Here is a 7,691-nt window from a genome sequence, read left to right as displayed (position 1 = left end):
CATTCAGATCTTTAGGAAGATTATTGAAGGACGACTAGATTCTCTACAACCAGAGATGGGGTTGGACAAGTAAAGGTGGGGTGTGGATCAGGATGGGGTAGCAAGTGGTCCAGGCTAAAGAAAGAGCATGAGCACAGAGCTGGGGAGAGTCGGGGAAATGGCACAATCTTCATACTTATTGTGCCTGTGACCTGGCTTTTCCTCAAGACATAATCTTTTGCACATTTTTTGGAGCATCTCTCATGGGCCGAGCAGTAGGGTAGGTGTTGAGGGAAGAACTGAATCTGATGGGGCCTTACCTTGTGTTCCAGGGGCTACTAGCCTGGTGGAGACACATAAGCAGAAAGCATAAGTACTAAATTAGAGTATGTCTAACACACAATAGCAGCAGAGCAGACGAAGAAAAAATAATAACTGAATTAGTTGTAAACTACAGGTGCTTTTCCACATTTGCCTGTGAGGTAGCTATTTCAAGAATACTTTGTAGAAGGCTGGGCGTGGTGGCTCATGACTGTAATCTCAGCACTTTGGGAGGCTGAGGCAGGAGAATCACTTGAGGTCAGGAGTTTGAGACTAGCCTGACCAACGTGGTGAAACCCTGTCTCTTCTATAAATACAAAAATTAGCCAGGTGTGGTGGCAGGCACCTGTAATCCCAGCTACTCAGGAGGCTGAGGCAAGAGAATCGCTTGAACTTCGGAGGTAGAAGTTGCAGTGAACCAAGATGATGCCACTGCACTCCAGCCTGGGTGACAGAGCGAGACCCTGTCTCAAAAAAAAAAAAAAAAAAAAAAAAAAGGAATATAGAAGAGGGTACAGAGGCTCAGAGAACTTTGTTCCAGGTTGCATGGGGACTATCCGTGGCTTTGTCCACCATGGCCTTACATTGGTATACAGTCACAGTTCCCAGCACAGAAATTCTAGTATTTCCCAGTTCTAGCCCTGTTTTTGTGTGTGCTTCCTGGGGCAGAATGGCGCTAGGGCAGAATGGGGCATGGGCTTTGGGACTTTCCAGTTAGGGCTGAAGACGATACTTCCAGGGATCGTTTTTAAAGTTAGGGCTGAAATATGAGGCCAAGTGCACAGGTGTGCTTGAGCAATCCTGAAAGGCCTCATATGTCAGAGGATACTTTGCTTCCCTTCTACTTGAAAATGTCCTCTCCAGAGGTCTGTGAGGAAATGACTGTATCCACTAGGTCTTTCTGTGATGATGGAAATGTTCCGCATTGTTCCATATGGTGGCTGCTGCCACGTGTGGCCATTGGCACCTGAAATATGACTGGCGTGTCTGAGGAAGTGAATTTCAATTTAATTTAATTTAATTTGTAATTTAAATAGCCACATAACTAGTGGTACCATGTTGGATAGCACAAGTGAAGAAACTAAAGTTGTAGATATCATTGAGTCCAGTTATTATAGTGAGAAGGTTTGTGTTCTCTCAAAATTCATATATTGAAACCTAATCTCCGATGAGATAATATTTGGAGGTGGGGCCTTTGGGAGGTGATTAGGTCGTGAGGAAAGATTGCTGGGGAGTGGGATTGTGTCTAAGCCCAAGGGAAAAGTCAAGCTGAGAACCTCGTCATGCAAACCTGCCTCCCATTCTGTTCCTAAATAAGATAGCTACTATGATAAAAAGCTACATGCTTCCTCCACATTTTCCCACTAGGAAATTCCTTATGGGCCCCAAGATCTTTACCCTAAAAAGTTCTGTTGAATTTCACCCGGACGACGTAGATTGATAGCTTGTCTTCATAGGTATGGACAGGACATAGACAAAGGACAGAAGTCAGTCATCCTTCTGCTCGCCTGAGACAAATGCATAGCTGATGGCCTCCTCTGCCATGTTTATTTTATCTTATGTAAAAGTGCAGGTTCACTGAGCTAGGTAAATGCATATGTGACTATTCCTCTACCCGCTTCTTCTATGTGAACGGCTGATCAAAGGCTCAAAAGAATGCAACCACTTAGCTCTTATCTGTCAACACCTTTTAAAGATTTCTTCCTCCTTCCCCAATATCTGCCCTTTCCCCTTTAAATATTGAAGCCCTCAAAATCATCTTTGGAGAAAGATATGGACCTGTCTCTTGGGCATTGTCCTTAACCTTGACAAAATAAACTTCTAAATTGATTGAGACCTGTCTCAGATACTTTTTGGTTTATAATGACCGTCTGTATTAGGGCTTTCTAGAGGGACAGAACTAATAGGATAGATGTATATATGAAGGGAAGTTTACTAAAGAGAGTTGACTCACATGATCACAAGGTGAAGTCCCACAATAAGCCCTCTGGAAGCTGAGGAGCAAGGAAGCCAGTCTGAGTACCAAAACCTCAAAAGTAGGGAAGCCAACAGTGCAGCCTTCAGTCTGTGGTTGAAGGTCCAAGAGTCCCAAAGCTGGAGAACTTGGAGTCTGATGCTCCAGGACAGGAAGCATCCAGCATGGGAGAAAGATGGAGGCCAGAACACTCAGTCAGTCTAGTCTGTCCATGTTCTCCTGCCTGCATTTTATTCTGGCCACACTGGCAGCTGATTAGATTGTGCCCACCCAGATTGAGGGTGGGTCTGCCTTTCCCAGTCCACTGACTCAAATGTTAATCCCCCTTGGCAACACCCTCACAGACACACCAGGAACAATACTTTGCATACTTTGTGGCTATTTAAATTAATTGCATCCAATTAAGTTGACGTTCAATATTACCCATCAATTTTCTATGAACCAGGAAATAAAGTGGACTTTCACTAGACACTGAAACTGCCAGTGCTTTGATTTTGGACTTCCCAGCCTCCAGAACTGTGAGTTTCTGTTGTTTATAAGCCCATTCAGTTTACAGTGTTCTGTTATAGCAGCCTGAACAGACTAAGACACCAGTGGTATTCTAAGCATGGTCTGTGGACCTCAGCATTTCCATCACCTGCAAGCTTGTTAAAAATACAAATTCTCTGGTCCTGTGCAGACCTACTGAATCAGAAACTGAAGGTTTGGGTATACTCTGCAAGGCACTGGCCCAGTCCAACTCCTTATTTTCCAGATAAGGAAATTGACCCCTGCCCCCTCTTCTGATACCCCTATGTTATAGCCAAGTTAACCTTTCTAATGCAGTGTTGTGAGATTGAGGGCTTAGAAAAAATACCAAAGGGCACCACTTGTCTCAGTCATTTTATGCCACTATAACAGAATACATTGGCTCACAGTCTGGAGGGTGCGAAGTTCAAGATCAAGACGCTGGCGTCTGGTGAGGGCCTTCTTGCTGCATCATCACACTTACTGCTTCATCACATGAACATCTCCCATTCGGCCCCACTTCCCAGCACTGTCGCATTGGAGATTAAGTTTCCAACACACAAATTCTGGGGGGCACATTCAAACTATAGCATCATTGTAACCTAATATTTGCTAGATGTTCCAACTCTCTATCTATACCTCTTGCTCCAGCATAGGCATTCTTAGATCTTACAGATTGTTCTGATAGTTAAAGGTGGATGGGGTGATGGTGCAGATAATATAATAAGAGGAGTCAAACTGCAGGCAAGAAGAATGGTTAGGATGCTGCCATAGCCACTGAACAAATAGCCAAACTGTATTGGGGCTAGTGAAAATGGAGAGGGAATAGACTCAAGAGAGGGAAAGGTAGAAAGAACAGAGTTTGGAGGCTGATTGGATTCGAGGGAAGACTTGGCCTGACGATGGCAATTTGGGTACTTGAAGTTTAGGCATGGATCATTCAGGGAGTGTGAGTGAAGCAACGTGGGGCAAAGCCAGAGGATAGAACTCAGAGGAACACCCAAATTTAAAGGACTAGGCCAGGTGTGGTGGCTCACGCCTGTAATCCCAGCACTTGGGGAATGCTGATAGAGACGAGACGCAGAGAGCGAATACAGGAGGGTTTGGGAGATGAGAGAAAGGACCCCACCTCCCAAGTGACAGGAGGAGGGGAGAAAAGAGTGAGGACAGATGCAGGTAAATTCGTAAGGTACTTTGGCAGAAAGTTGAGGGAGTGAGCAGGAGCCAAGGTCATTGGCTGAGAGTAAGGGGAGAGGGTAGAATTGGAGATTTGAGAGACAGCAGGTGCTTAGCACATATTTATGGATGGGCAGATGGATGGGGAACAGTAGAGGACACTGACCTGGGAAACACGACAAGATTGTGGGACCTCACAAGATATTATCTGTGCCTGTCCGTGGCTATCTGACGGGATCTCTAAGTACACATCCTTCCGTGATAACTGGAGTAGGGAGAGGCACTTGTGAAGCATGGCAAAGGAGAAAAAGTGACAGCAAGGATTGTTCCCCATCAGTTTTCTGTAATATGTAATAGCCTGGGTCCTAGAACCTTAGGGCAGGAAAAGGTGTTGAGTAAACCCTCTTATTTTACAGGGGAAGTGTGGTAGTCTGTTCTCACAGTGCTATAAAGAAATACCAGAGACTGGGTAATTTATAAAGAAAAGAGGTTTGATTGGCCCTTGGTGGCACAGGCTGTACAGGAAGCATGGTGCTGGCATCTGCTTGGTTTCTGGGGTGACCTCAGAAGACTTAGAATCATGGAGGAAGGTGAGGGGAAGCAGGCATGTCACATGACCAGAGCAGGAGAAAGAGTAAGTGAGGGGCAAGGTACTATACACTTTTAAACAACCAGATCTCCTGAGAACACACTCACTTGCATGAGAACAGCATGAAAATCTTATAGCACTTCCCAGGTCAGTCCCCTCTACTGTTCGCCATCCATTCACCCATCTATAAATCTGTGCTGATTGCCTGCTGTGTCTCCCAAATCTCCAATTCTACCCCCTCCCCCTACTCCCCACCAATGACCCAAGGGGATGGTTCTAAACCATTCATGAGAAATCCACCCCAATGATTCAGTCATCTCCCCAGGTCCCACTTCTTACATTGGGGATTACAGTTCTACATAAGATTTGAGCAGGGACACAAATCCAAAGCATGTTAGGAGGAAACTGAGAATAGCAGTCAAATGACTTGCTTAATGTCCATAAGATGGTCCCCATCAGAGCTGCCACTTGAATGCTGGTCTTATTCTTCCCAGATGAGTCTACCTTTTATGAAGGGCCTGGAACAAACACACTTGGCAGGAGAGGAGGAGTGCGGAAGAGATGGGAGGATGCGGAAAGAGGAGGGTGTGGTGGCATGAGCAGATGAGCCCAGGCTGGAGTGTGTCCAGCACCAACTCCAGTTACCCCTCACGGCAGGTAACCTCATCTTTAGGACTCTCAGTGTCCATATTTGTAAACTGAAGGTAAACATACATGCAATTCTGTTGTGTGAGACATAATACATGTCAAATCCCTAGTGCAAAATCCATCTTCAATGGTCACACAAGCTTCCCAGTTTCACAGGAGCCGTTTCTAATCGAGTCTTGAAACTCTCCACCCCAGTGACTAAGAATGCTTCTAAAATGACATGAAATGGAACAAAGAGAGGTGCAGTGAACGCTTTGTCTTGAGGTTTTGTTCAGAACTTGACAGGCTATCCAGAGGGCTCCCAAGATGGTAGCTCATGGAGGCTTTCATTGGTCCCGGCACATGGATTCAGTCTCTGCACTTAGCAACAGTATCTGCCTCCTGCTTTGGAAGGAAAACAAAAAGGTAACCCTGTAGTCAAATACACCCACGACAGCAAATCCCCATGACAGCCTGTCCACAAAGAGCTGCGGGAAAGATGAGCTATTGCTGTCCGCCTCAGTGAACTCCAATGACAGGGTGACAAAGGGGAGGGAGGGGGTGGCCACGGGACTTGTCAGCTCTGCCTCCAAAAAGCATTTCAGCCTCCTCCTCCCCCTTGATTCCCGCTGCCCACTACTGCCCTCCTCATCATTGTTCCTGGACCATTATAGCTGCTTCCTAATTCATCTCCCTGTCTTTGGTCTCTCCACTGACTCTCCACTGTCACCGTCAAATTAAAGAGCTGCTTTTTTTCTTCTCTTTTCTTCTTATTTTTTATTTTTATTTTTTGCAGCTGTTGACCTCACATTGCCAGAGAAATTGTCTCAAAACGCAGATCTGACTTCATACGTCCTCTGATTGAAATCTGTTGTATACCTTGTTTTATAGTCCTTGTTAGTATTTTCTCCTGTAAACTCGCGCTTGCCTGCCTGGCAGCTTCCGGATCACGCTGCTGGTTGCTGGAGGGTTGCAGCTGTCTCTGAACACTGAGGAGCCCCTGGCCACCACCTTATCATGGACTACTTAGTGCACTGCACTCTCTCTGGTCCAGTCACACTCATATTCACTCAATTCCTCAAAAGGTTTTCCTCACTATTGAGTCTTCTCACGTTTTCTTTGCCTAAAACATTATCCCTTTGCTGCTTCCTCTAGCAAACTCCTTATCCCCATTTTGGACATCATTCGCTCAGGGAAGCCTTCCCTGGACCCCTAGATGAAGCTAGCACCCCAGCTTCCTCCCTGTAGGTAGCGCGATGACCCCAGCAACCTGGACAAATGACAATAATGACGTTTCTCTGTCAACACGTGCATTACATTATAAAGAAATGAATCGAATTTGAAAAAGAGAATCTTAACTATGCTGACTTTGAAATATGAAGCAAAACATGATGACAAAATGTAACGTTTTGTCTTAAATCTTCTAAGTAAATATAACAATGGATTTTGTTTTGATTCATCACTATCAAATTATTGGTAAGTTTAGCAACTTCTATTTTCCATCCTGCTTGAATTATATGCTGAATAATAATCTTTTTTAGTATTGCTTAAATACTATTGATTCAAATTAGTTTTATTTTGTAGAAAAAAATAGTAGTTAGCCTTGGGAATTATCAGAAATGAAAATAGTAAGGAAAACAGGAATACTTGCACTCAAGTTGCAATAATGCTGATAATTGGTCTTGTATAAATTTGCAGGGTTCAAATATAATTTGTTAAATATTTTGTTTTGTTTTGTTTTTGAGATGGAGTCTCACTCTGTTGCCAGACTGGAGTGCAGTGTTGCCATTTCATCTCACTGCAATCTCCGCCTCCTGGGTTCAAGCGATTGTCCTGCCTCAGCCTCCTGAGTAGCTGAGATTATAGACGTGCACCACCACACCCAGCTAATTTTCTTGTATTTTTAATAGAGATGGGGGTTTCACCATGTTGGCCTGGATAGTCTCGATCTCCTGACCTCGTGATCTGCCTGCCTCAGCCTCCTGAAGTGCTGGGATTATAGGCATGAGTCGCCATACCCAGCCAATTTGTTAAAGATTTTACCAGGCTGGGTGTGGTGGCTCACACCTGTAATCTCAGTGCTTTGGGAGGCAGAGACAGGCAGATTGCTTGAGCCCAGGAGTTCAAGACCAGCCTGGGCAACAAAGTGAGATTCCTGTCTCTACAAAAAATACAAAAAGTAACCAGGCATGGTGGCACACATCTGTAGTCCCCAGCTATTTGGGAGGCTGTGAGGTGGGAGGATCACTTGAGCCCAGGAGTTTGAGGCTGCAGTGAGCCGTGATTGAACCACTGCACTCCAGCCTGGGCAACAGAGTGAGATCCTGTCTCAGAAAGCAACAAACAAACAATAAAACATGTATATAATGTATCTCTTGCATATTACCCACTTTCACATGCCTTAAGGAATGAACTCCCAAGAGGTGTTCTTTGGAGAAAAAGAGAAACCGGATGACGAGGTTAAGTGTGATGGGTATTGTGACATTGTTTTCTACCCTTTGTGTTTTCTTGTCCTAT

This window comes from Macaca fascicularis, chromosome 13 (assembly GCF_037993035.2).
Source record: "Macaca fascicularis isolate 582-1 chromosome 13, T2T-MFA8v1.1".
NCBI lineage: Eukaryota > Metazoa > Chordata > Mammalia > Primates > Cercopithecidae > Macaca > Macaca fascicularis.
This window is presented reverse-complemented; position numbering follows the sequence as displayed.